Source organism: Ranitomeya variabilis, chromosome 1 (genome assembly GCF_051348905.1).
Source record: "Ranitomeya variabilis isolate aRanVar5 chromosome 1, aRanVar5.hap1, whole genome shotgun sequence".
In the NCBI taxonomy this organism is placed as follows: Eukaryota; Metazoa; Chordata; class Amphibia; order Anura; family Dendrobatidae; genus Ranitomeya; species Ranitomeya variabilis.
This window is the reverse complement of record NC_135232.1, coordinates 789,923,847-789,951,348: the sequence shown is the minus strand read 5'-3', so window position 1 is coordinate 789,951,348 and position 27,502 is coordinate 789,923,847. Positions and strand designations below refer to the sequence as shown.

The 27,502-nt window shown below is 35.9% G+C and overlaps 13 non-coding genes across 13 annotated transcripts; all 13 read right to left on the bottom strand.

The window, feature by feature from the left end:
• Nucleotides 1-568: 568 nt before the first annotated feature.
• TRNAR-UCU (transfer RNA arginine (anticodon UCU)) lies at nt 569-654 on the bottom strand. Its single transcript is given in 2 exon segments — nt 569-604; nt 618-654. It is a non-coding gene; the product is annotated as a tRNA-Arg (tRNA).
• Nucleotides 655-1,980: 1,326 nt separating this feature from the next.
• TRNAR-UCU (transfer RNA arginine (anticodon UCU)) lies at nt 1,981-2,066 on the bottom strand. Its single transcript is given in 2 exon segments — nt 1,981-2,016; nt 2,030-2,066. It is a non-coding gene; the product is annotated as a tRNA-Arg (tRNA).
• Nucleotides 2,067-3,392: 1,326 nt separating this feature from the next.
• TRNAR-UCU (transfer RNA arginine (anticodon UCU)) lies at nt 3,393-3,478 on the bottom strand. Its single transcript is given in 2 exon segments — nt 3,393-3,428; nt 3,442-3,478. It is a non-coding gene; the product is annotated as a tRNA-Arg (tRNA).
• A 7,769-nt stretch (nt 3,479-11,247) lies between these two features.
• On the bottom strand, nt 11,248-11,333 carry TRNAR-UCU (transfer RNA arginine (anticodon UCU)). Its single transcript is given in 2 exon segments — nt 11,248-11,283; nt 11,297-11,333. It is a non-coding gene; the product is annotated as a tRNA-Arg (tRNA).
• Nucleotides 11,334-14,063: 2,730 nt separating this feature from the next.
• Nucleotides 14,064-14,149, bottom strand: TRNAR-UCU (transfer RNA arginine (anticodon UCU)). Its single transcript is given in 2 exon segments — nt 14,064-14,099; nt 14,113-14,149. It is a non-coding gene; the product is annotated as a tRNA-Arg (tRNA).
• A 1,326-nt stretch (nt 14,150-15,475) lies between these two features.
• Nucleotides 15,476-15,561, bottom strand: TRNAR-UCU (transfer RNA arginine (anticodon UCU)). The gene is given in 2 exon segments: nt 15,476-15,511; nt 15,525-15,561. It is a non-coding gene; the product is annotated as a tRNA-Arg (tRNA).
• A 1,326-nt stretch (nt 15,562-16,887) lies between these two features.
• TRNAR-UCU (transfer RNA arginine (anticodon UCU)) lies at nt 16,888-16,973 on the bottom strand. The gene is given in 2 exon segments: nt 16,888-16,923; nt 16,937-16,973. It is a non-coding gene; the product is annotated as a tRNA-Arg (tRNA).
• A 2,727-nt stretch (nt 16,974-19,700) lies between these two features.
• On the bottom strand, nt 19,701-19,786 carry TRNAR-UCU (transfer RNA arginine (anticodon UCU)). The gene is given in 2 exon segments: nt 19,701-19,736; nt 19,750-19,786. It is a non-coding gene; the product is annotated as a tRNA-Arg (tRNA).
• A 1,326-nt stretch (nt 19,787-21,112) lies between these two features.
• On the bottom strand, nt 21,113-21,198 carry TRNAR-UCU (transfer RNA arginine (anticodon UCU)). The gene is given in 2 exon segments: nt 21,113-21,148; nt 21,162-21,198. It is a non-coding gene; the product is annotated as a tRNA-Arg (tRNA).
• A 1,326-nt stretch (nt 21,199-22,524) lies between these two features.
• TRNAR-UCU (transfer RNA arginine (anticodon UCU)) lies at nt 22,525-22,610 on the bottom strand. Its single transcript is given in 2 exon segments — nt 22,525-22,560; nt 22,574-22,610. It is a non-coding gene; the product is annotated as a tRNA-Arg (tRNA).
• A 1,326-nt stretch (nt 22,611-23,936) lies between these two features.
• On the bottom strand, nt 23,937-24,022 carry TRNAR-UCU (transfer RNA arginine (anticodon UCU)). Its single transcript is given in 2 exon segments — nt 23,937-23,972; nt 23,986-24,022. It is a non-coding gene; the product is annotated as a tRNA-Arg (tRNA).
• A 1,326-nt stretch (nt 24,023-25,348) lies between these two features.
• Nucleotides 25,349-25,434, bottom strand: TRNAR-UCU (transfer RNA arginine (anticodon UCU)). Its single transcript is given in 2 exon segments — nt 25,349-25,384; nt 25,398-25,434. It is a non-coding gene; the product is annotated as a tRNA-Arg (tRNA).
• Nucleotides 25,435-26,760: 1,326 nt separating this feature from the next.
• TRNAR-UCU (transfer RNA arginine (anticodon UCU)) lies at nt 26,761-26,846 on the bottom strand. Its single transcript is given in 2 exon segments — nt 26,761-26,796; nt 26,810-26,846. It is a non-coding gene; the product is annotated as a tRNA-Arg (tRNA).
• Nucleotides 26,847-27,502: the final 656 nt, after the last annotated feature.

Sequence of the window (27,502 nt, the reverse complement as noted above, 5' to 3'; positions counted from 1 at the left end):
ATTATGAAAAGAGATCAGATGATTTGTCCAAAATTATAAACTAATTTCTTACCATAAAAATTAACTTAATAACAAAAAACTCATTTCCACTGAATTTCGGCTCTCCAAAAATTACCTGCTTACATGATTTCAGTGATCTCGTTAGCGAAGCAGAAAGTGTTTATGAGGACAAGGCAGCTGATATTACTCTGTTCTCATCTTTAAACTTATTTCGACACTTTTTAGCCAAAGAATGTCCACGTTTTGCATATCTTGTAAACACATACAAAAATGACTTTTAAAAAGGTTCAAATTAAAAAAAGAACTTGGGACTACTGAAAACAGGAAACTGAACACCAATCACTAGACAAACAATATGCAATAATTTATTGTGCCCTATATGCTATTGTTTGTGTCAATGAGCCTTTTGTTTCTGCTCCTTCTACGTTCTTTGACAAGTTCAAACCTAAATACGGCTTCTAATTTTCTCTAAATGTTAATATGAAGCGCAGATCTGATACATTTTTTTTCCTTTTTCATATTTCCAACAACTGAGACAAAGTATGAATGTCACACAAACTTTAAAATATGACTCTGGTGGGACTCGAACCCACAACCTTTGAACCACATCAGTTCCCTAGAAGTCCAATGCGCTATCCATTGCGCCACAGAGCCACAAGTCTCTTACTTGAAGTAGGTGTTTTGTCAAATCTAGATACTCAACATGTTCCTGATGACTGGATAACAGAAAGATTTCTTTTCTCTATGGAACTTTGCTTTTGTTTTCTTATTTGTAAAGGTAAAACTGATCAGAAAGAAAATGCATATAATGTAAAAGGGAAAGATCTATTTCATACTAAAACTCATTACATGCACTTTTTTAGTCTTACATGCCAGGAGTTCATTATAAATTACTAACAGAGTTCCCTGTTGGTAAAATGTGGCACAGTAATGTATGCAAGACCACAAAAGGGGTTGATTTTGCTGGTTTCTGACTCTCAAGCTTTGATCTTTTTTACTTTCTACAGCTTCAATGCAGTAGCCACTGACCCTTAGGAACTTAAGCCTAGAAAAATGGCTTGGAACATCAGTTTCGTTGTACGCTAATGGGACACTGGTTTGGGAAGGATATTAGTCAAAACAAAGGAAATAATTTTAGCCATATGATAAGACTATCAGAGAACATTTGTTTTAGTCCAAATGAATGCAGGGAAATTTTCTGGAGTGCTCCTGCTAGATATCCTGATTTTAGAAGTCAGCTATGCTTTTCTTTAGAAGTTTTTCCTTTCCTCATTTTTTCCTTTTACAGTTTTTCTAAAAATATCTAGGACTGTACATTAATGGCCAAAAGATTTCAGACTGATACAAAATTTGGCTTTCACAAAGTTTACTGCTTCAGATTTTATAGTGGTAATTTGTGTTAACGCTAGATTATTATGAAAAGAGATCAGATGATTTGTCCAAAATTATAAACTAATTTCTTACCATAAAAATTAACTTAATAACAAAAAACTCATTTCCACTGAATTTCGGCTCTCCAAAAATTACTTGCTTACATGATTTCAGTGATCTCGTTAGCGAAGCAGAAAGTGTTTATGAGGACAAGGCAGCTGATATTACTCTGTTCTCATCTTTAAACTTATTTCGACACTTTTTAGCCAAAGAATGTCCACGTTTTGCATATCTTGTAAACACATACAAAAATGACTTTTAAAAAGGTTCAAATTAAAAAAAGAACTTGGGACTACTGAAAACAGGAAACTGAACACCAATCACTAGACAAACAATATGCAATAATTTATTGTGCCCTATATGCTATTGTTTGTGTCAATGAGCCTTTTGTTTCTGCTCCTTCTACGTTCTTTGACAAGTTCAAACCTAAATACGGCTTCTAATTTTCTCTAAATGTTAATATGAAGCGCAGATCTGATACATTTTTTTTCCTTTTTCATATTTCCAACAACTGAGACAAAGTATGAATGTCACACAAACTTTAAAATATGACTCTGGTGGGACTCGAACCCACAACCTTTGAATCACATCAGTTCTCTAGAAGTCCAATGCGCTATCCATTGCGCCACAGAGCCACAAGTCTCTTACTTGAAGTAGGTGTTTTGTCAAATCTAGATACTCAACATTTTCCTGATGACTGGATAACAGAAAGATTTCTTTTCTCTATGGAACTTTGCTTTTGTTTTCTTATTTGTAAAGGTAAAACTGATCAGAAAGAAAATGCATATAATGTAAAAGGGAAAGATCTATTTCATACTAAAACTCATTACATGCACTTTTTTAGTCTTACATGCCAGGAGTTCATTATAAATTACTAACAGAGTTCCCTGTTGGTAAAATGTGGCACAGTAATGTATGCAAGACCACAAAAGGGGTTGATTTTGCTGGTTTCTGACTCTCAAGCTTTGATCTTTTTTACTTTCTACAGCTTCAATGCAGTAGCCACTGACCCTTAGGAACTTAAGCCTAGAAAAATGGCTTGGAACATCAGTTTCATTGTACGCTAATGGGACACTGGTTTGGGAAGGATATTAGTCAAAACAAAGGAAATAATTTTAGCCATATGATAAGACTATCAGAGAACATTTGTTTTAGTCCAAATAAATGCAGGGAAATTTTCTGGAGTACTCCTGCTAGATATCCTGATTTTAGAAGTCAGCAATGCTTTTCTTTAGAAGTTTTTCCTTTCCTCATTTTTTCCTTTTACAGTTTTTCTAAAAATATCTAGGACTGTACATTAATGGCCAAAAGATTTCAGACTGATACAAAATTTGGCTTTCACAAAGTTTACTGCTTCAGATTTTATAGTGGTAATTTGTGTTAACGCTAGATTATTATGAAAAGAGATCAGATGATTTGTCCAAAATTATAAACTAATTTCTTACCATAAAAATTAACTTAATAACAAAAAACTCATTTCCACTGAATTTCGGCTCTCCAAAAATTACCTGCTTACATGATTTCAGTGATCTCGTTAGCGAAGCAGAAAGTGTTTATGAGGACAAGGCAGCTGATATTACTCTGTTCTCATCTTTAAACTTATTTCGACACTTTTTAGCCAAAGAATGTCCACGTTTTGCATATCTTGTAAACACATACAAAAATGACTTTTAAAAAGGTTCAAATTAAAAAAAGAACTTGGGACTACTGAAAACAGGAAACTGAACACCAATCACTAGACAAACAATATGCAATAATTTATTGTGCCCTATATGCTATTGTTTGTGTCAATGAGCCTTTTGTTTCTGCTCCTTCTACGTTCTTTGACAAGTTCAAACCTAAATACGGCTTCTAATTTTCTCTAAATGTTAATATGAAGCGCAGATCTGATACATTTTTTTTCCTTTTTCATATTTCCAACAACTGAGACAAAGTATGAATGTCACACAAACTTTAAAATATGACTCTGGTGGGACTCGAACCCACAACCTTTGAACCACATCAGTTCCCTAGAAGTCCAATGCGCTATCCATTGCGCCACAGAGCCACAAGTCTCTTACTTGAAGTAGGTGTTTTGTCAAATCTAGATACTCAACATGTTCCTGATGACTGGATAACAGAAAGATTTCTTTTCTCTATGGAACTTTGCTTTTGTTTTCTTATTTGTAAAGGTAAAACTGATCAGAAAGAAAATGCATATAATGTAAAAGGGAAAGATCTATTTCATACTAAAACTCATTACATGCACTTTTTTAGTCTTACATGCCAGGAGTTCATTATAAATTACTAACAGAGTTCCCTGTTGGTAAAATGTGGCACAGTAATGTATGCAAGACCACAAAAGGGGTTGATTTTGCTGGTTTCTGACTCTCAAGCTTTGATCTTTTTTACTTTCTACAGCTTCAATGCAGTAGCCACTGACCCTTAGGAACTTAAGCCTAGAAAAATGGCTTGGAACATCAGTTTCGTTGTACGCTAATGGGACACTGGTTTGGGAAGGATATTAGTCAAAACAAAGGAAATAATTTTAGCCATATGATAAGACTATCAGAGAACATTTGTTTTAGTCCAAATGAATGCAGGGAAATTTTCTGGAGTGCTCCTGCTAGATATCCTGATTTTAGAAGTCAGCTATGCTTTTCTTTAGAAGTTTTTCCTTTCCTCATTTTTTCCTTTTACAGTTTTTCTAAAAATATCTAGGACTGTACATTAATGGCCAAAAGATTTCAGACTGATACAAAATTTGGCTTTCACAAAGTTTACTGCTTCAGATTTTAAAGTGGTAATTTGTGTTAACGCTAGATTATTATGAAAAGAGATCAGATGATTTGTCCAAAATTATAAACTAATTTCTTACCATAAAAATTAACTTAATAACAAAAAACTCATTTCCACTGAATTTCGGCTCTCCAAAAATTACCTGCTTACATGATTTCAGTGATCTCGTTAGCGAAGCAGAAAGTGTTTATGAGGACAAGGCAGCTGATATTACTCTGTTCTCATCTTTAACCCCTTCCCGACATTTGACGTACTATCCCGTCGAGGTGGGGTGGGCCCGTATAACCGCCGACGGGATAGTACGTCATAGCCGATCGGCCGCGCTCACGGGGGGAGCGCGGCCGATCGCGGCCGGGTGTCGGCTGCATATCGCAGCTGACATCCGGCACTATGTGCCAGGAGCGGTCACGGACCGCCCCCGGCACATTAACCCCTGGCACACTGCGATCAAACATGATCGCGATGTGCCGGCGGTGCAGGGAAGCATCGCGCAGGGAGGGGGCTCCCTGCGGGCTTCCCTGAGCCCCCCGCAGCAACGCGATGTGATCGTGTTGCTGCGAGGGTCTTACCTCCCTCCCTGCCTGCTCCAGACCCGGATCCAAGATGGCTGCGGATCCGGGTCCTGCAGGGAGGGAGGTGGCTTCACAGACGCCTGCTCAGAGCAGGCACTGTGAAGCAGCCTGTACTTCTCGCAGATCGGTGATCTGTCAGAGTGCTATGCAAACTGGCAGATCACCGATCTGTATTGTCCCCCCCTGGGGCAAAGTAAAAAAGTAAAAAAAAAAATTTCCAAATGTGTAAAAAAAAATAAAAAAAAATATTCCAAAATAATGAAAAAAATATATATATATATTATTCCCATAAATACATTTCTTTATCTAAATTAAAAAAAAAAAACAATAAAAGTACACATATTTAGTATCGCCACGTCCGTAACGACCCAACCTATAAAACTGCCACACTAGTTAACCCCTTCAGTAAACACCGTAAGAAAAAAAAAAAAAAAACGAGGCAAAAAACAACGCTTTATTACCATACCGCCGAACAAAAAGTGGAATAACACGCGATCAAAAAGACTGATATAAATATCCATGGTACCGCTGAAAACGTCATCTTGTCCCGCAAAAAACAAGCCGCCATACAGCATCATCAGCAAAAAAATAAAAAAGTTATAGTCCTGAGAATAAAGCGATACCAAAATAATTATTTTTTCTATAAAATAGTTTTTATCGTATAAAAGCGCCAAAACATAAAAAAAATGATATAAATGAGATATCGCTGTAATCATACTGACCCGACGAATAAAACTGCTTTATCAATTTTACCAAACCCGGAACGGTATAAACGCCTCTCCCAAAAGAAATTCATGAATAGCAGGTTTTTGGTCATTCTGCCTCACAAAAATCGGAATAAAAAGCGATCAAAAATGGTCACGTGTCCGAAAATGTTACCAATAAAAACGTCAACTCGTCCCGTAAAAAACAAGACCTCACATGACTCTGTGGAGCAAATGTGGAAAAATTATAGGTCTCAAAATGTGGAGACGCAAAAACTTTTTTGCTATAAAAAGCGTCGCTGGTTTCACACTTCCGTTTTTGTCTGCAGCGTTTTTTGCACAAAAAACGCATGCGTTTTTTCCCTATATTTAACATTGAAAACGCATGCGGTTTTTTTGTACGCGTTTGGTCGCGTTTTCAAACGCATGCGGTTTTTTTCTGCATGCGTTCATTTTCAGAAATACAACCTGCAGTATTTTCTTGCGTTTTTAAGCACATGCGTTTGTTTGCGTTAAAAACGCATGCATTTTTATCGAAAAAAACAGAAAACACACTGAAAAGCCACCCACCACCATCAAGGTGATAAAGGGATCCAAACCCTAACCCTAACTCTACCCCTAACCTCACCCCTAACCGTTTAATGAACATTTTCTGACAGTCATAGTGCCACGTATTTCAGTGCCACGTATTTCAGTGCCACGTATTTCAGTGCCACGTATTTCAGTGCCATGTATTTCAGTGCCACGTATCACGTATTTCAGTGCCACGTGTTTCAGTGCCACGTATTTCAGTGCCACGTATCACGTATTTCAGTGCCACATATTTTAGTACCACGTATTTCAGTTGCACGTATTTCAGTGCCACGTATTTCAGTGCCACGTATTTCAGTGCCACGTATCACGTATTTCAGTGCCACGTGTTTCAGTGCCACGTATTTAAGTGCCACGTATCACATATTTCAGTGCCACGTATTTCAGTGCCACGTATTTCAGTGCCACGTATTTCAGTGCCACGTATTTAAGTGCCACATATCACATATTTCAGTGCCACTTATTTAAGTGCCACGTAATTCAGTGCCACGTATTTCAGTGCCACGTATTTCAGTGCCACGTATTTCAGTGCCACGTATTTCAGTGCCACGTATTTCAGTGCCACGTATTTCAGTCACGTTTAGGGTTAGGGCTAGGGGTAGGGTTAGGGCTAGGGTTGGAGGTAAAGTTAGGGTTGGGGCTAAAGTTAGGGTTGGGGCTAAAGTTAGGGTTAGGGTTTGGATTACATTTACGTTTGGATTAGGGTTGGGATTAGAATTATGGGTGTGTCAGGGCTAGGGGTGTGGTTAGGGTTACCGTTGGGATTAGGGTTAGGGGTGTGTTTGGGTTAGGGTTTCAGGTAGAATTGGGGGGTTTCCACTGTCCAGGCACATCAGGGGCTCTCCAAGCGCGACATGGCGTCCAATCTCAATTCCAGCCAATTCTGCGTTGAAAAAGTAAAACAGTGCTCCTTCCCTTCCGAGCTCTCCCGTGCGCCCAAAAAGGGGTTTACCCCAACATATGTGTTATCAGCGTACTCGGGACAAATTGAACAACAACTTCTGGGGTCCAAGTTCTCTTGTTATCCTTAGGAAAATAAAAATTTGGGGGGCTAAAAATCATTTTTGTGGGAAAAAAAGATGTTTTATTTTCACGGCTCTGCATTATAAACTGTAGTGAAACACTTGGGGGTTCAAAGTTCTCACAACACATCTAGATAAGTTCCTTGGGAGGTCTAGTTTCCAATATGGGGTCACTTGTGGGGGGTTTGTACTGTTTGGGTACATCAGGGGCTCTGCAAATGCAACGTGACGGCTGCTGACCAATCCATTTAAGTCTGCATTCCAAATGGCGCTCCTTCCCTTCCGAGCTCTGTCATGCGCCCAAACAGTGGTTCCCCCCCACATATGGGGTATCAGCGTACTCAGGACAAATTGGAAAACAAATTTTGGGGTCCAATTTATTCTGTTACCCTTGTAAAAATACAAAGCTGGGGGCTAAAAAATCATTTTTGAGAAAAAAAAATATATATTTTCACGGCTCTGCGTTATAATCTGTAGTGAAACACTTGGGGGTTCAAAGCTCTCAAAACACATCTAGATAAGTTCCTTAGGGGGTCTACTTTCCAAAATGGTGTCACTTGTAGGGAGTTTCAATGTTTAGGCACATCAGGGGCTCTCCAAACGCAACATGGCGTCCCATCTCAATTCCAGTCAATTTTGCATTGAAAAGTCAAATGGCGCTCCTTCCCTTCCAAGCTCTGCCATGCGCCCAAACAATGGTTTACACCCACATATGGGGTATCAGCGTACTCAGGACAAATTGCACAACATTTTTTGGGGTCCAATTTCTTCTCTTACCCTTGGGAAAATAAAAAATTGGGGGCAAAAAGATCATTTTTGTGAAAAAATATGATTTTTTATTTTTACGGCTCTGCATTATAAACTTCTGTGAAGCACTTGGTGGGTCAAAGTGCTCACCACACATCTAGATAAGTTCCTTAGGGGGTCTACTTTCCAAAATGGTGTCACTTGTAGGGAGTTTCAATGTTTAGGCACATCAGGGGCTCTCCAAACGCAACATGGCATCCCATCTCAATTCCAGTCAATTTTGCATTGAAAAGTCAAATGGCGCTCCTTCCCTTCCAAGCTCTGCCATGCGCCCAAACAATGGTTTACACCCACATATGGGGTATCAGCGTACTCAGGACAAATTGCACAACATTTTTTGGGGTCCAATTTCTTCTCTTACCCTTGGGAAAATAAAAAATTGGGGGCGAAAAGATCATTTTTGTGAAAAAATATGATTTTTTATTTTTACGGCTCTGCATTATAAACTTCTGTGAAGCACTTGGTGGGTCAAAGTGCTCACCACACATCTAGATAAGTTCCTTAGGGGGTCTACTTTCCAAAATGGTGTCACTTGTAGGGAGTTTCAATGTTTAGGCACATCAGGGGCTCTCCAAACGCAACATGGCGTCCCATCTCAATTCCAGTCAATTTTGCATTGAAAAGTCAAATGGCGCTCCTTCCCTTCCAAGCTCTGCCATGCGCCCAAACAATGGTTTACACCCACATATGGGGTATCAGCGTACTCAGGACAAATTGCACAACATTTTTTGGGGTCCAATTTCTTCTCTTACCCTTGGGAAAATAAAAAATTGGGGGCAAAAAGATCATTTTTGTGAAAAAATATGATTTTTTATTTTTACGGCTCTGCATTATAAACTTCTGTGAAGCACTTGGTGGGTCAAAGTGCTCACCACACATCTAGATAAGTTCCTTAGGGGGTCTACTTTCCAAAATGGTGTCACTTGTAGGGAGTTTCAATGTTTAGGCACATCAGGGGCTCTCCAAACGCAACATGGCATCCCATCTCAATTCCAGTCAATTTTGCATTGAAAAGTCAAATGGCGCTCCTTCCCTTCCAAGCTCTGCCATGCGCCCAAACAATGGTTTACACCCACATATGGGGTATCAGCGTACTCAGGACAAATTGCACAACATTTTTTGGGGTCCAATTTCTTCTCTTACCCTTGGGAAAATAAAAAATTGGGGGCGAAAAGATCATTTTTGTGAAAAAATATGATTTTTTATTTTTACGGCTCTGCATTATAAACTTCTGTGAAGCACTTGGTGGGTCAAAGTGCTCACCACACATCTAGATAAGTTCCTTAGGGGGTCTACTTTCCAAAATGGTGTCACTTGTAGGGAGTTTCAATGTTTAGGCACATCAGGGGCTCTCCAAACGCAACATGGCGTCCCATCTCAATTCCAGTCAATTTTGCATTGAAAAGTCAAATGGCGCTCCTTCCCTTCCAAGCTCTGCCATGCGCCCAAACAATGGTTTACACCCACATATGGGGTATCAGCGTACTCAGGACAAATTGCACAACATTTTTTGGGGTCCAATTTCTTCTCTTACCCTTGGGAAAATAAAAAATTGGGGGCGAAAAGATCATTTTTGTGAAAAAATATGATTTTTTATTTTTACGGCTCTGCATTATAAACTTCTGTGAAGCACTTGGTGGGTCAAAGTGCTCACCACACATCTAGATAAGTTCCTTAGGGGGTCTACTTTCCAAAATGGTGTCACTTGTAGGGAGTTTCAATGTTTAGGCACATCAGGGGCTCTCCAAACGCAACATGGCGTCCCATCTCAATTCCAGTCAATTTTGCATTGAAAAGTCAAATGGCGCTCCTTCCCTTCCAAGCTCTGCCATGCGCCCAAACAATGGTTTACACCCACATATGGGGTATCAGCGTACTCAGGACAAATTGCACAACATCTTTTGGGGTCCAATTTCTTCTCTTACCCTTGGGAAAATAAAAAATTGGGGGCGAAAAGATCATTTTTGTGAAAAAATATGATTTTTTATTTTTACGGCTCTGCATTATAAACTTCTGTGAAGCACTTGGTGGGTCAAAGTGCTCACCACACATCTAGATAAGTTCCTTAGGGGGTCTACTTTCCAAAATGGTGTCACTTGTAGGGAGTTTCAATGTTTAGGCACATCAGGGGCTCTCCAAACGCAACATGGCGTCCCATCTCAATTCCAGTCAATTTTGCATTGAAAAGTCAAATGGCGCTCCTTCCCTTCCAAGCTCTGCCATGCGCCTAAACAATGGTTTACACCCACATATGGGGTATCATCGTACTCAGGACAAATTGTACAACAACATTGGGGGTCCATTTTCTCCTGTTACCCTTGGTAAAATAAAAAAAATTGGAGCTGAAATAAATTTTGTGTGAAAAAAAGTTAAATGTTCATTTTTATTTAAACATTCCAAAAATTCCTGTGAAACACCTGAAGGGTTAATAAACTTCTTGAATGTGGTTTTGAGCACCTTGAGGGGTGCAGTTTTTAGAATGGTGTCACACTTGAGTATTTTCTATCATATAGACCCCTCAAAATGACTTCAAATGAGATGTGGTCCCTAAAAAAAAATGGTGTTGTAAAAATGAGAAATTGCTGGTCAACTTTTAACCCTTATAACTCCGTCACAAAAAAAAATTTTGGTTCCAAAATTGTACTGATGTAAAGTAGACATGTGGGAAATGTTACTTATTAAGTATTTTGCGTGACATATGTCTGTGATTTAAGGGCACAAAAATTCAAAGTTGGAAAATTGCAAAATTTTCAAAATTTTCGTCAAATTTCCATTTTTTTCACAAATAAACGCAAGTTATATCGAATAAATTTTACCTTTAACATGAAGTACAATATGTCACGAGAAAACAGTGTCAGAATCGCCAAGATCCGTCAAAGCGTTCCAGAGTTATAGCCTCATAAAGGGACAGTGGTCAGAATTGTAAAAATTGGCCCGGTCATTAACGTGCAAACCACCCTTGGGGGTGAAGGGGTTAAACTTATTTCGACACTTTTTAGCCAAAGAATGTCCACATTTTGCATATCTTGTAAACACATACAAAAATGACTTTTAAAAAGGTTCAAATTAAAAAAAGAACTTGGGACTACTGAAAACAGGAAACTGAACACCAATCACTAGACAAACAATATGCAATAATTTATTGTGCCCTATATGCTATTGTTTGTGTCAATGAGCCTTTTGTTTCTGCTCCTTCTACGTTCTTTGACAAGTTCAAACCTAAATACGGCTTCTAATTTTCTCTAAATGTTAATATGAAGCGCAGATCTGATACATTTTTTTTCCTTTTTCATATTTCCAACAACTGAGACAAAGTATGAATGTCACACAAACTTTAAAATATGACTCTGGTGGGACTCGAACCCACAACCTTTGAATCACATCAGTTCCCTAGAAGTCCAATGCGCTATCCATTGCGCCACAGAGCCACAAGTCTCTTACTTGAAGTAGGTGTTTTGTCAAATCTAGATACTCAACATGTTCCTGATGACTGGATAACAGAAAGATTTCTTTTCTCTATGGAACTTTGCTTTTGTTTTCTTATTTGTAAAGGTAAAACTGATCAGAAAGAAAATGCATATAATGTAAAAGGGAAAGATCTATTTCATACTAAAACTCATTACATGCACTTTTTTAGTCTTACATGCCAGGAGTTCATTATAAATTACTAACAGAGTTCCCTGTTGGTAAAATGTGGCACAGTAATGTATGCAAGACCACAAAAGGGGTTGATTTTGCTGGTTTCTGACTCTCAAGCTTTGATCTTTTTTACTTTCTACAGCTTCAATGCAGTAGCAACTGACCCTTAGGAACTTAAGCCTAGAAAAATGGCTTGGAACATCAGTTTCATTGTACGCTAATGGGACACTGGTTTGGGAAGGATATTAGTCAAAACAAAGGAAATAATTTTAGCCATATGATAAGACTATCAGAGAACATTTGTTTTAGTCCAAATAAATGCAGGGAAATTTTCTGGAGTACTCCTGCTAGATATCCTGATTTTAGAAGTCAGCAATGCTTTTCTTTAGAAGTTTTTCCTTTCCTCATTTTTTCCTTTTACAGTTTTTCTAAAAATATCTAGGACTGTACATTAATGGCCAAAAGATTTCAGACTGATACAAAATTTGGCTTTCACAAAGTTTACTGCTTCAGATTTTATAGTGGTAATTTGTGTTAACGCTAGATTATTATGAAAAGAGATCAGATGATTTGTCCAAAATTATAAACTAATTTCTTACCATAAAAATTAACTTAATAACAAAAAACTCATTTCCACTGAATTTCGGCTCTCCAAAAATTACCTGCTTACATGATTTCAGTGATCTCGTTAGCGAAGCAGAAAGTGTTTATGAGGACAAGGCAGCTGATATCACTCTGTTCTCATCTTTAAACTTATTTCGACACTTTTTAGCCAAAGAATGTCCACGTTTTGCATATCTTGTAAACACATACAAAAATGACTTTTAAAAAGGTTCAAATTAAAAAAACAACTTGGGACTACTGAAAACAGGAAACAGAACACCAATCACTAGACAAACAATATGCAATAATTTATTGTGCCCTATATGCTATTGTTTGTGTCAATGAGCCTTTAGTATCTGCTCCTTCTACGTTCTTTGACAAGTTCAAACCTAAATACGGCTTCTAATTTTCTCTAAATGTTAATATGAAGCGCAGATCTGATACATTTTTTTTCCTTTTTCATATTTCCAACAACTGAGACAAAGTATGAATGTCACACAAACTTTAAAATATGACTCTAGTGGGACTCGAACTTTGAATCACATCAGTTCCCTAGAAGTCCAATGCGCTATCCATTGCGCCACAGAGCCACAAGTCTCTTACTTGAAGTAGGTGTTTTGTCAAATCTAGATACTCAACATGTTCCTGATGACTGGATAACAGAAAGATTTCTTTTCTCTATGGAACTTTGCTTTTGTTTTCTTATTTGTAAAGGTAAAACTGATCAGAAAGAAAATGCATATAATGTAAAAGGGAAAGATCTATTTCATACTAAAACTCATTACATGCACTTTTTTAGTCTTACATGCCAGGAGTTCATTATAAATTACTAACAGAGTTCCCTGTTGGTAAAATGTGGCACAGTAATGTATGCAAGACCACAAAAGGGGTTGATTTTGCTGGTTTCTGACTCTCAAGCTTTGATCTTTTTTACTTTCTACAGCTTCAATGCAGTAGCCACTGACCCTTAGGAACTTAAGCCTAGAAAAATGGCTTGGAACATCAGTTTCGTTGTACGCTAATGGGACACTGGTTTGGGAAGGATATTAGTCAAAACAAAGGAAATAATTTTAGCCATATGATAAGACTATCAGAGAACATTTGTTTTAGTCCAAATGAATGCAGGGAAATTTTCTGGAGTGCTCCTGCTAGATATCCTGATTTTAGAAGTCAGCTATGCTTTTCTTTAGAAGTTTTTCCTTTCCTCATTTTTTCCTTTTACAGTTTTTCTAAAAATATCTAGGACTGTACATTAATGGCCAAAAGATTTCAGACTGATACAAAATTTGGCTTTCACAAAGTTTACTGCTTCAGATTTTAAAGTGGTAATTTGTGTTAACGCTAGATTATTATGAAAAGAGATCAGATGATTTGTCCAAAATTATAAACTAATTTCTTACCATAAAAATTAACTTAATAACAAAAAACTCATTTCCACTGAATTTCGGCTCTCCAAAAATTACCTGCTTACATGATTTCAGTGATCTCGTTAGCGAAGCAGAAAGTGTTTATGAGGACAAGGCAGCTGATATTACTCTGTTCTCATCTTTAAACTTATTTCGACACTTTTTAGCCAAAGAATGTCCACGTTTTGCATATCTTGTAAACACATACAAAAATGACTTTTAAAAAGGTTCAAATTAAAAAAAGAACTTGGGACTACTGAAAACAGGAAACTGAACACCAATCACTAGACAAACAATATGCAATAATTTATTGTGCCCTATATGCTATTGTTTGTGTCAATGAGCCTTTTGTTTCTGCTCCTTCTACGTTCTTTGACAAGTTCAAACCTAAATACGGCTTCTAATTTTCTCTAAATGTTAATATGAAGCGCAGATCTGATACATTTTTTTTCCTTTTTCATATTTCCAACAACTGAGACAAAGTATGAATGTCACACAAACTTTAAAATATGACTCTGGTGGGACTCGAACCCACAACCTTTGAATCACATCAGTTCCCTAGAAGTCCAATGCGCTATCCATTGCGCCACAGAGCCACAAGTCTCTTACTTGAAGTAGGTGTTTTGTCAAATCTAGATACTCAACATGTTCCTGATGACTGGATAACAGAAAGATTTCTTTTCTCTATGGAACTTTGCTTTTGTTTTCTTATTTGTAAAGGTAAAACTGATCAGAAAGAAAATGCATATAATGTAAAAGAGAAAGATCTATTTCATACTAAAACTCATTACATGCACTTTTTTAGTCTTACATGCCAGGAGTTCATTATAAATTACTAACAGAGTTCCCTGTTGGTAAAATGTGGCACAGTAATGTATGCAAGACCACAAAAGGGGTTGATTTTGCTGGTTTCTGACTCTCAAGCTTTGATCTTTTTTACTTTCTACAGCTTCAATGCAGTAGCCACTGACCCTTAGGAACTTAAGCCTAGAAAAATGGCTTGGAACATCAGTTTCATTGTACGCTAATGGGACACTGGTTTGGGAAGGATATTAGTCAAAACAAAGGAAATAATTTTAGCCATATGATAAGACTATCAGAGAACATTTGTTTTAGTCCAAATAAATGCAGGGAAATTTTCTGGAGTACTCCTGCTAGATATCCTGATTTTAGAAGTCAGCAATGCTTTTCTTTAGAAGTTTTTCCTTTCCTCATTTTTTCCTTTTACAGTTTTTCTAAAAATATCTAGGACTGTACATTAATGGCCAAAAGATTTCAGACTGATACAAAATTTGGCTTTCACAAAGTTTACTGCTTCAGATTTTATAGTGGTAATTTGTGTTAACGCTAGATTATTATGAAAAGAGATCAGATGATTTGTCCAAAATTATAAACTAATTTCTTACCATAAAAATTAACTTAATAACAAAAAACTCATTTCCACTGAATTTCGGCTCTCCAAAAATTACCTGCTTACATGATTTCAGTGATCTCGTTAGCGAAGCAGAAAGTGTTTATGAGGACAAGGCAGCTGATATCACTCTGTTCTCATCTTTAAACTTATTTCGACACTTTTTAGCCAAAGAATGTCCACGTTTTGCATATCTTGTAAACACATACAAAAATGACTTTTAAAAAGGTTCAAATTAAAAAAACAACTTGGGACTACTGAAAACAGGAAACAGAACACCAATCACTAGACAAACAATATGCAATAATTTATTGTGCCCTATATGCTATTGTTTGTGTCAATGAGCCTTTAGTATCTGCTCCTTCTACGTTCTTTGACAAGTTCAAACCTAAATACGGCTTCTAATTTTCTCTAAATGTTAATATGAAGCGCAGATCTGATACATTTTTTTTCCTTTTTCATATTTCCAACAACTGAGACAAAGTATGAATGTCACACAAACATTAAAATATGACTCTAGTGGGACTCGAACCCACAACCTTTGAATCACATCAGTTCCCTAGAAGTCCAATGCGCTATCCATTGCGCCACAGAGCCACAAGTCTCTTACTTGAAGTAGGTGTTTTGTCAAATCTAGATACTCAACATGTTCCTGATGACTGGATAACAGAAAGATTTCTTTTCTCTATGGAACTTTGCTTTTGTTTTCTTATTTGTAAAGGTAAAACTGATCAGAAAGAAAATGCATATAATGTAAAAGGGAAAGATCTATTTCATACTAAAACTCATTACATGCACTTTTTTAGTCTTACATGCCAGGAGTTCATTATAAATTACTAACAGAGTTCCCTGTTGGTAAAATGTGGCACAGTAATGTATGCAAGACCACAAAAGGGGTTGATTTTGCTGGTTTCTGACTCTCAAGCTTTGATCTTTTTTACTTTCTACAGCTTCAATGCAGTAGCCACTGACCCTTAGGAACTTAAGCCTAGAAAAATGGCTTGGAACATCAGTTTCGTTGTACGCTAATGGGACACTGGTTTGGGAAGGATATTAGTCAAAACAAAGGAAATAATTTTAGCCATATGATAAGACTATCAGAGAACATTTGTTTTAGTCCAAATGAATGCAGGGAAATTTTCTGGAGTGCTCCTGCTAGATATCCTGATTTTAGAAGTCAGCTATGCTTTTCTTTAGAAGTTTTTCCTTTCCTCATTTCTTCCTTTTACAGTTTTTCTAAAAATATCTAGGACTGTACATTAATGGCCAAAAGATTTCAGACTGATACAAAATTTGGCTTTCACAAAGTTTACTGCTTCAGATTTTATAGTGGTAATTTGTGTTAACGCTAGATTATTATGAAAAGAGATCAGATGATTTGTCCAAAATTATAAACTAATTTCTTACCATAAAAATTAACTTAATAACAAAAAACTCATTTCCACTGAATTTCGGCTCTCCAAAAATTACTTGCTTACATGATTTCAGTGATCTCGTTAGCGAAGCAGAAAGTGTTTATGAGGACAAGGCAGCTGATATTACTCTGTTCTCATCTTTAAACTTATTTCGACACTTTTTAGCCAAAGAATGTCCACGTTTTGCATATCTTGTAAACACATACAAAAATGACTTTTAAAAAGGTTCAAATTAAAAAAAGAACTTGGGACTACTGAAAACAGGAAACTGAACACCAATCACTAGACAAACAATATGCAATAATTTATTGTGCCCTATATGCTATTGTTTGTGTCAATGAGCCTTTAGTATCTGCTCCTTCTACGTTCTTTGACAAGTTCAAACCTAAATACGGCTTCTAATTTTCTCTAAATGTTAATATGAAGCGCAGATCTGATACATTTTTTTTCCTTTTTCATATTTCCAACAACTGAGACAAAGTATGAATGTCACACAAACTTTAAAATATGACTCTAGTGGGACTCGAACCCACAACCTTTGAATCACATCAGTTCCCTAGAAGTCCAATGCGCTATCCATTGCGCCACAGAGCCACAAGTCTCTTACTTGAAGTAGGTGTTTTGTCAAATCTAGATACTCAACATGTTCCTGATGACTGGATAACAGAAAGATTTCTTTTCTCTATGGAACTTTGCTTTTGTTTTCTTATTTGTAAAGGTAAAACTGATCAGAAAGAAAATGCATATAATGTAAAAGGGAAAGATCTATTTCATACTAAAACTCATTACATGCACTTTTTTAGTCTTACATGCCAGGAGTTCATTATAAATTACTAACAGAGTTCCCTGTTGGTAAAATGTGGCACAGTAATGTATGCAAGACCACAAAAGGGGTTGATTTTGCTGGTTTCTGACTCTCAAGCTTTGATCTTTTTTACTTTCTACAGCTTCAATGCAGTAGCCACTGACCCTTAGGAACTTAAGCCTAGAAAAATGGCTTGGAACATCAGTTTCGTTGTACGCTAATGGGACACTGGTTTGGGAAGGATATTAGTCAAAACAAAGGAAATAATTTTAGCCATATGATAAGACTATCAGAGAACATTTGTTTTAGTCCAAATGAATGCAGGGAAATTTTCTGGAGTGCTCCTGCTAGATATCCTGATTTTAGAAGTCAGCTATGCTTTTCTTTAGAAGTTTTTCCTTTCCTCATTTTTTCCTTTTACAGTTTTTCTAAAAATATCTAGGACTGTACATTAATGGCCAAAAGATTTCAGACTGATACAAAATTTGGCTTTCACAAAGTTTACTGCTTCAGATTTTATAGTGGTAATTTGTGTTAACGCTAGATTATTATGAAAAGAGATCAGATGATTTGTCCAAAATTATAAACTAATTTCTTACCATAAAAATTAACTTAATAACAAAAAACTCATTTCCACTGAATTTCGGCTCTCCAAAAATTACTTGCTTACATGATTTCAGTGATCTCGTTAGCGAAGCAGAAAGTGTTTATGAGGACAAGGCAGCTGATATTACTCTGTTCTCATCTTTAAACTTATTTCGACACTTTTTAGCCAAAGAATGTCCACGTTTTGCATATCTTGTAAACACATACAAAAATGACTTTTAAAAAGGTTCAAATTAAAAAAAGAACTTGGGACTACTGAAAACAGGAAACTGAACACCAATCACTAGACAAACAATATGCAATAATTTATTGTGCCCTATATGCTATTGTTTGTGTCAATGAGCCTTTTGTTTCTGCTCCTTCTACGTTCTTTGACAAGTTCAAACCTAAATACGGCTTCTAATTTTCTCTAAATGTTAATATGAAGCGCAGATCTGATACATTTTTTTTCCTTTTTCATATTTCCAACAACTGAGACAAAGTATGAATGTCACACAAGCTTTAAAATATGACTCTGGTGGGACTCGAACCCACAACCTTTGAATCACATCAGTTCCCTAGAAGTCCAATGCGCCACAAGTCTCTTACTTGAAGTAGGTGTTTTGTCAAATCTAGATACTCAACATGTTCCTGATGACTGGATAACAGAAAGATTTCTTTTCTCTATGGAACTTTGCTTTTGTTTTCTTATTTGTAAAGGTAAAACTGATCAGAAAGAAAATGCATATAATGTAAAAGGGAAAGATCTATTTCATACTAAAACTCATTACATGCACTTTTTTAGTCTTACATGCCAGGAGTTCATTATAAATTACTAACAGAATTCCCTGTTGGTAAAATGTGGCACAGTAATGTATGCAAGACCACAAAAGGGGTTGATTTTGCTGGTTTCTGACTCTCAAGCTTTGATCTTTTTTACTTTCTACAGCTTCAATGCAGTAGCCACTGACCCTTAGGAACTTAAGCCTAGAAAAATGGCTTGGAACATCAGTTTCATTGTACGCTAATGGGACACTGGTTTGGGAAGGATATTAGTCAAAACAAAGGAAATAATTTTAGCCATATGATAAGACTATCAGAGAACATTTGTTTTAGTCCAAATAAATGCAGGGAAATTTTCTGGAGTACTCCTGCTAGATATCCTGATTTTAGAAGTCAGCAATGCTTTTCTTTAGAAGTTTTTCCTTTCCTCATTTTTTCCTTTTACAGTTTTTCTAAAAATATCTAGGACTGTACATTAATGGCCAAAAGATTTCAGACTGATACAAAATTTGGCTTTCACAAAGTTTACTGCTTCAGATTTTAAAGTGGTAATTTGTGTTAACGCTAGATTATTATGAAAAGAGATCAGATGATTTGTCCAAAATTATAAACTAATTTCTTACCATAAAAATTAACTTAATAACAAAAAACTCATTTCCACTGAATTTCGGCTCTCCAAAAATTACCTGCTTACATGATTTCAGTGATCTCGTTAGCGAAGCAGAAAGTGTTTATGAGGACAAGGCAGCTGATATTACTCTGTTCTCATCTTTAAACTTATTTCGACACTTTTTAGCCAAAGAATGTCCACGTTTTGCATATCTTGTAAACACATACAAAAATGACTTTTAAAAAGGTTCAAATTAAAAAAAGAACTTGGGACTACTGAAAACAGGAAACTGAACACCAATCACTAGACAAACAATATGCAATAATTTATTGTGCCCTATATGCTATTGTTTGTGTCAATGAGCCTTTAGTGCCTTTTGTTTCTGCTCCTTCTACGTTCTTTGACAAGTTCAAACCTAAATACGGCTTCTAATTTTCTCTAAATGTTAATATGAAGCGCAGATCTGATACATTTTTTTTCCTTTTTCATATTTCCAACAACTGAGACAAAGTATGAATGTCACACAAACTTTAAAATATGACTCTGGTGGGACTCGAACCCACAACCTTTGAATCACATCAGTTCCCTAGAAGTCCAATGCGCTATCCATTGCGCCACAGAGCCACAAGTCTCTTACTTGAAGTAGGTGTTTTGTCAAATCTAGATACTCAACATGTTCCTGATGACTGGATAACAGAAAGATTTCTTTTCTCTATGGAACTTTGCTTTTGTTTTCTTATTTGTAAAGGTAAAACTGATCAGAAAGAAAATGCATATAATGTAAAAGGGAAAGATCTATTTCATACTAAAACTCATTACATGCACTTTTTTAGTCTTACATGCCAGGAGTTCATTATAAATTACTAACAGAGTTCCCTGTTGGTAAAATGTGGCACAGTAATGTATGCAAGACCACAAAAGGGGTTGATTTTGCTGGTTTCTGACTCTCAAGCTTTGATCTTTTTTACTTTCTACAGCTTCAATGCAGTAGCCACTGACCCTTAGGAACTTAAGCCTAGAAAAATGGCTTGGAACATCAGTTTCGTTGTACGCTAATGGGACACTGGTTTGGGAAGGATATTAGTCAAAACAAAGGAAATAATTTTAGCCATATGATAAGACTATCAGAGAACATTTGTTTTAGTCCAAATGAATGCAGGGAAATTTTCTGGAGTGCTCCTGCTAGATATCCTGATTTTAGAAGTCAGCTATGCTTTTCTTTAGAAGTTTTTCCTTTCCTCATTTTTTCCTTTTACAGTTTTTCTAAAAATATCTAGGACTGTACATTAATGGCCAAAAGATTTCAGACTGATACAAAATTTGGCTTTCACAAAGTTTACTGCTTCAGATTTTATAGTGGTAATTTGTGTTAACGCTAGATTATTATGAAAAGAGATCAGATGATTTGTCCAAAATTATAAACTAATTTCTTACCATAAAAATTAACTTAATAACAAAAAACTCATTTCCACTGAATTTCGGCTCTCCAAAAATTACTTGCTTACATGATTTCAGTGATCTCGTTAGCGAAGCAGAAAGTGTTTATGAGGACAAGGCAGCTGATATTACTCTGTTCTCATCTTTAAACTTATTTCGACACTTTTTAGCCAAAGAATGTCCACGTTTTGCATATCTTGTAAACACATACAAAAATGACTTTTAAAAAGGTTCAAATTAAAAAAAGAACTTGGGACTACTGAAAACAGGAAACAGAACACCAATCACTAGACAAACAATATGCAATAATTTATTGTGCCCTATATGCTATTGTTTGTGTCAATGAGCCTTTAGTATCTGCTCCTTCTACGTTCTTTGACAAGTTCAAACCTAAATACGGCTTCTAATTTTCTCTAAATGTTAATATGAAGCGCAGATCTGATACATTTTTTTTCCTTTTTCATATTTCCAACAACTGAGACAAAGTATGAATGTCACACAAACTTTAAAATATGACTCTAGTGGGACTCGAACCCACAACCTTTGAATCACATCAGTTCCCTAGAAGTCCAATGCGCTATCCATTGCGCCACAGAGCCACAAGTCTCTTACTTGAAGTAGGTGTTTTGTCAAATCTAGATACTCAACATGTTCCTGATGACTGGATAACAGAAAGATTTCTTTTCTCTATGGAACTTTGCTTTTGTTTTCTTATTTGTAAAGGTAAAACTGATCAGAAAGAAAATGCATATAATGTAAAAGGGAAAGATCTATTTCATACTAAAACTCATTACATGCACTTTTTTAGTCTTACATGCCAGGAGTTCATTATAAATTACTAACAGAGTTCCCTGTTGGTAAAATGTGGCACAGTAATGTATGCAAGACCACAAAAGGGGTTGATTTTGCTGGTTTCTGACTCTCAAGCTTTGATCTTTTTTACTTTCTACAGCTTCAATGCAGTAGCCACTGACCCTTAGGAACTTAAGCCTAGAAAAATGGCTTGGAACATCAGTTTCGTTGTACGCTAATGGGACACTGGTTTGGGAAGGATATTAGTCAAAACAAAGGAAATAATTTTAGCCATATGATAAGACTATCAGAGAACATTTGTTTTAGTCCAAATGAATGCAGGGAAATTTTCTGGAGTGCTCCTGCTAGATATCCTGATTTTAGAAGTCAGCTATGCTTTTCTTTAGAAGTTTTTCCTTTCCTCATTTTTTCCTTTTACAGTTTTTCTAAAAATATCTAGGACTGTACATTAATGGCCAAAAGATTTCAGACTGATACAAAATTTGGCTTTCACAAAGTTTACTGCTTCAGATTTTATAGTGGTAATTTGTGTTAACGCTAGATTATTATGAAAAGAGATCAGATGATTTGTCCAAAATTATAAACTAATTTCTTACCATAAAAATTAACTTAATAACAAAAAACTCATTTCCACTGAATTTCGGCTCTCCAAAAATTACTTGCTTACATGATTTCAGTGATCTCGTTAGCGAAGCAGAAAGTGTTTATGAGGACAAGGCAGCTGATATTACTCTGTTCTCATCTTTAAACTTATTTCGACACTTTTTAGCCAAAGAATGTCCACGTTTTGCATATCTTGTAAACACATACAAAAATGACTTTTAAAAAGGATCAAATTAAAAAAAGAACTTGGGACTACTGAAAACAGGAAACTGAACACCAATCACTAGACAAACAATATGCAATAATTTATTGTGCCCTATATGCTATTGTTTGTGTCAATGAGCCTTTAGTATCTGCTCCTTCTACGTTCTTTGACAAGTTCAAACCTAAATACGGCTTCTAATTTTCTCTAAATGTTAATATGAAGCGCAGATCTGATACATTTTTTTTCCTTTTTCATATTTCCAACAACTGAGACAAAGTATGAATGTCACACAAACTTTAAAATATGACTCTAGTGGGACTCGAACCCACAACCTTTGAATCACATCAGTTCCCTAGAAGTCCAATGCGCTATCCATTGCGCCACAGAGCCACAAGTCTCTTACTTGAAGTAGGTGTTTTGTCAAATCTAGATACTCAACATGTTCCTGATGACTGGATAACAGAAAGATTTCTTTTCTCTATGGAACTTTGCTTTTGTTTTCTTATTTGTAAAGGTAAAACTGATCAGAAAGAAAATGCATATAATGTAAAAGGGAAAGATCTATTTCATACTAAAACTCATTACATGCACTTTTTTAGTCTTACATGCCAGGAGTTCATTATAAATTACTAACAGAGTTCCCTGTTGGTAAAATGTGGCACAGTAATGTATGCAAGACCACAAAAGGGGTTGATTTTGCTGGTTTCTGACTCTCAAGCTTTGATCTTTTTTACTTTCTACAGCTTCAATGCAGTAGCCACTGACCCTTAGGAACTTAAGCCTAGAAAAATGGCTTGGAACATCAGTTTCATTGTACGCTAATGGGACACTGGTTTGGGAAGGATATTAGTCAAAACAAAGGAAATAATTTTAGCCATATGATAAGACTATCAGAGAACATTTGTTTTAGTCCAAATAAATGCAGGGAAATTTTCTGGAGTGCTCCTGCTAGATATCCTGATTTTAGAAGTCAGCAATGCTTTTCTTTAGAAGTTTTTCCTTTCCTCATTGTTTCCTTTTACAGTTTTTCTAAAAATATCTAGGACTGTACATTAATGGCCAAAAGATTTCAGACTGATACAAAATTTGGCTTTCACAAAGTTTACTGCTTCAGATTTTATAGTGGTAATTTGTGTTAACGCTAGATTATTATGAAAAGAGATCAGATGATTTGTCCAAAATTATAAACTAATTTCTTACCATAAAAATTAACTTAATAACAAAAAACTCATTTCCACTGAATTTCGGCTCTCCAAAAATTACCTGCTTACATGATTTCAGTGATCTCGTTAGCGAAGCAGAAAGTGTTTATGAGGACAAGGCAGCTGATATCACTCTGTTCTCATCTTTAAACTTATTTCGACACTTTTTAGCCAAAGAATGTCCACGTTTTGCATATCTTGTAAACACATACAAAAATGACTTTTAAAAAGGTTCAAATTAAAAAAACAACTTGGGACTACTGAAAACAGGAAACAGAACACCAATCACTAGACAAACAATATGCAATAATTTATTGTGCCCTATATGCTATTGTTTGTGTCAATGAGCCTTTAGTATCTGCTCCTTCTACGTTCTTTGACAAGTTCAAACCTAAATACGGCTTCTAATTTTCTCTAAATGTTAATATGAAGCGCAGATCTGATACATTTTTTTTCCTTTTTCATATTTCCAACAACTGAGACAAAGTATGAATGTCACACAAACTTTAAAATATGACTCTAGTGGGACTCGAACCCACAACCTTTGAATCACATCAGTTCCCTAGAAGTCCAATGCGCTATCCATTGCGCCACAGAGCCACAAGTCTCTTACTTGAAGTAGGTGTTTTGTCAAATCTAGATACTCAACATGTTCCTGATGACTGGATAACAGAAAGATTTCTTTTCTCTATGGAACTTTGCTTTTGTTTTCTTATTTGTAAAGGTAAAACTGATCAGAAAGAAAATGCATATAATGTAAAAGGGAAAGATCTATTTCATACTAAAACTCATTACATGCACTTTTTTAGTCTTACATGCCAGGAGTTCATTATAAATTACTAACAGAGTTCCCTGTTGGTAAAATGTGGCACAGTAATGTATGCAAGACCACAAAAGGGGTTGATTTTGCTGGTTTCTGACTCTCAAGCTTTGATCTTTTTTACTTTCTACAGCTTCAATGCAGTAGCCACTGACCCTTAGGAACTTAAGCCTAGAAAAATGGCTTGGAACATCAGTTTCGTTGTACGCTAATGGGACACTGGTTTGGGAAGGATATTAGTCAAAACAAAGGAAATAATTTTAGCCATATGATAAGACTATCAGAGAACATTTGTTTTAGTCCAAATGAATGCAGGGAAATTTTCTGGAGTGCTCCTGCTAGATATCCTGATTTTAGAAGTCAGCTATGCTTTTCTTTAGAAGTTTTTCCTTTCCTCATTTTTTCCTTTTACAGTTTTTCTAAAAATATCTAGGACTGTACATTAATGGCCAAAAGATTTCAGACTGATACAAAATTTGGCTTTCACAAAGTTTACTGCTTCAGATTTTATAGTGGTAATTTGTGTTAACGCTAGATTATTATGAAAAGAGATCAGATGATTTGTCCAAAATTATAAACTAATTTCTTACCATAAAAATTAACTTAATAACAAAAAACTCATTTCCACTGAATTTCGGCTCTCCAAAAATTACTTGCTTACATGATTTCAGTGATCTCGTTAGCGAAGCAGAAAGTGTTTATGAGGACAAGGCAGCTGATATTACTCTGTTCTCATCTTTAAACTTATTTCGACACTTTTTAGCCAAAGAATGTCCACGTTTTGCATATCTTGTAAACACATACAAAAATGACTTTTAAAAAGGATCAAATTAAAAAAAGAACTTGGGACTACTGAAAACAGGAAACTGAACACCAATCACTAGACAAACAATATGCAATAATTTATTGTGCCCTATATGCTATTGTTTGTGTCAATGAGCCTTTAGTATCTGCTCCTTCTACGTTCTTTGACAAGTTCAAACCTAAATACGGCTTCTAATTTTCTCTAAATGTTAATATGAAGCGCAGATCTGATACATTTTTTTTCCTTTTTCATATTTCCAACAACTGAGACAAAGTATGAATGTCACACAAACTTTAAAATATGACTCTAGTGGGACTCGAACCCACAACCTTTGAATCACATCAGTTCCCTAGAAGTCCAATGCGCTATCCATTGCGCCACAGAGCCACAAGTCTCTTACTTGAAGTAGGTGTTTTGTCAAATCTAGATACTCAACATGTTCCTGATGACTGGATAACAGAAAGATTTCTTTTCTCTATGGAACTTTGCTTTTGTTTTCTTATTTGTAAAGGTAAAACTGATCAGAAAGAAAATGCATATAATGTAAAAGGGAAAGATCTATTTCATACTAAAACTCATTACATGCACTTTTTTAGTCTTACATGCCAGGAGTTCATTATAAATTACTAACAGAGTTCCCTGTTGGTAAAATGTGGCACAGTAATGTATGCAAGACCACAAAAGGGGTTGATTTTGCTGGTTTCTGACTCTCAAGCTTTGATCTTTTTTACTTTCTACAGCTTCAATGCAGTAGCCACTGACCCTTAGGAACTTAAGCCTAGAAAAATGGCTTGGAACATCAGTTTCATTGTACGCTAATGGGACACTGGTTTGGGAAGGATATTAGTCAAAACAAAGGAAATAATTTTAGCCATATGATAAGACTATCAGAGAACATTTGTTTTAGTCCAAATAAATGCAGGGAAATTTTCTGGAGTGCTCCTGCTAGATATCCTGATTTTAGAAGTCAGCAATGCTTTTCTTTAGAAGTTTTTCCTTTCCTCATTGTTTCCTTTTACAGTTTTTCTAAAAATATCTAGGACTGTACATTAATGGCCAAAAGATTTCAGACTGATACAAAATTTGGCTTTCACAAAGTTTACTGCTTCAGATTTTATAGTGGTAATTTGTGTTAACGCTAGATTATTATGAAAAGAGATCAGATGATTTGTCCAAAATTATAAACTAATTTCTTACCATAAAAATTAACTTAATAACAAAAAACTCATTTCCACTGAATTTCGGCTCTCCAAAAATTACCTGCTTACATGATTTCAGTGATCTCGTTAGCGAAGCAGAAAGTGTTTATGAGGACAAGGCAGCTGATATCACTCTGTTCTCATCTTTAAACTTATTTCGACACTTTTTAGCCAAAGAATGTCCACGTTTTGCATATCTTGTAAACACATACAAAAATGACTTTTAAAAAGGTTCAAATTAAAAAAACAACTTGGGACTACTGAAAACAGGAAACAGAACACCAATCACTAGACAAACAATATGCAATAATTTATTGTGCCCTATATGCTATTGTTTGTGTCAATGAGCCTTTAGTATCTGCTCCTTCTACGTTCTTTGACAAGTTCAAACCTAAATACGGCTTCTAATTTTCTCTAAATGTTAATATGAAGCGCAGATCTGATACATTTTTTTTCCTTTTTCATATTTCCAACAACTGAGACAAAGTATGAATGTCACACAAACTTAAAAATATGACTCTAGTGGGACTCGAACCCACAACCTTTGAATCACATCAGTTCCCTAGAAGTCCAATGCGCTATCCATTGCGCCACAGAGCCACAAGTCTCTTACTTGAAGTAGGTGTTTTGTCAAATCTAGATACTCAACATGTTCCTGATGACTGGATAACAGAAAGATTTCTTTTCTCTATGGAACTTTGCTTTTGTTTTCTTATTTGTAAAGGTAAAACTGATCAGAAAGAAAATGCATATAATGTAAAAGGGAAAGATCTATTTCATACTAAAACTCATTACATGCACTTTTTTAGTCTTACATGCCAGGAGTTCATTATAAATTACTAACAGAGTTCCCTGTTGGTAAAATGTGGCACAGTAATGTATGCAAGACCACAAAAGGGGTTGATTTTGCTGGTTTCTGACTCTCAAGCTTTGATCTTTTTTACTTTCTACAGCTTCAATGCAGTAGCCACTGACCCTTAGGAACTTAAGCCTAGAAAAATGGCTTGGAACATCAGTTTCGTTGTACGCTAATGGGACACTGGTTTGGGAAGGATATTAGTCAAAACAAAGGAAATAATTTTAGCCATATGATAAGACTATCAGAGAACATTTGTTTTAGTCCAAATAAATGCAGGGAAATTTTCTGGAGTGCTCCTGCTAGATATCCTGATTTTAGAAGTCAGCTATGCTTTTCTTTAGAAGTTTTTCCTTTCCTCATTTTTTCCTTTTACAGTTTTTCTAAAAATATCTAGGAC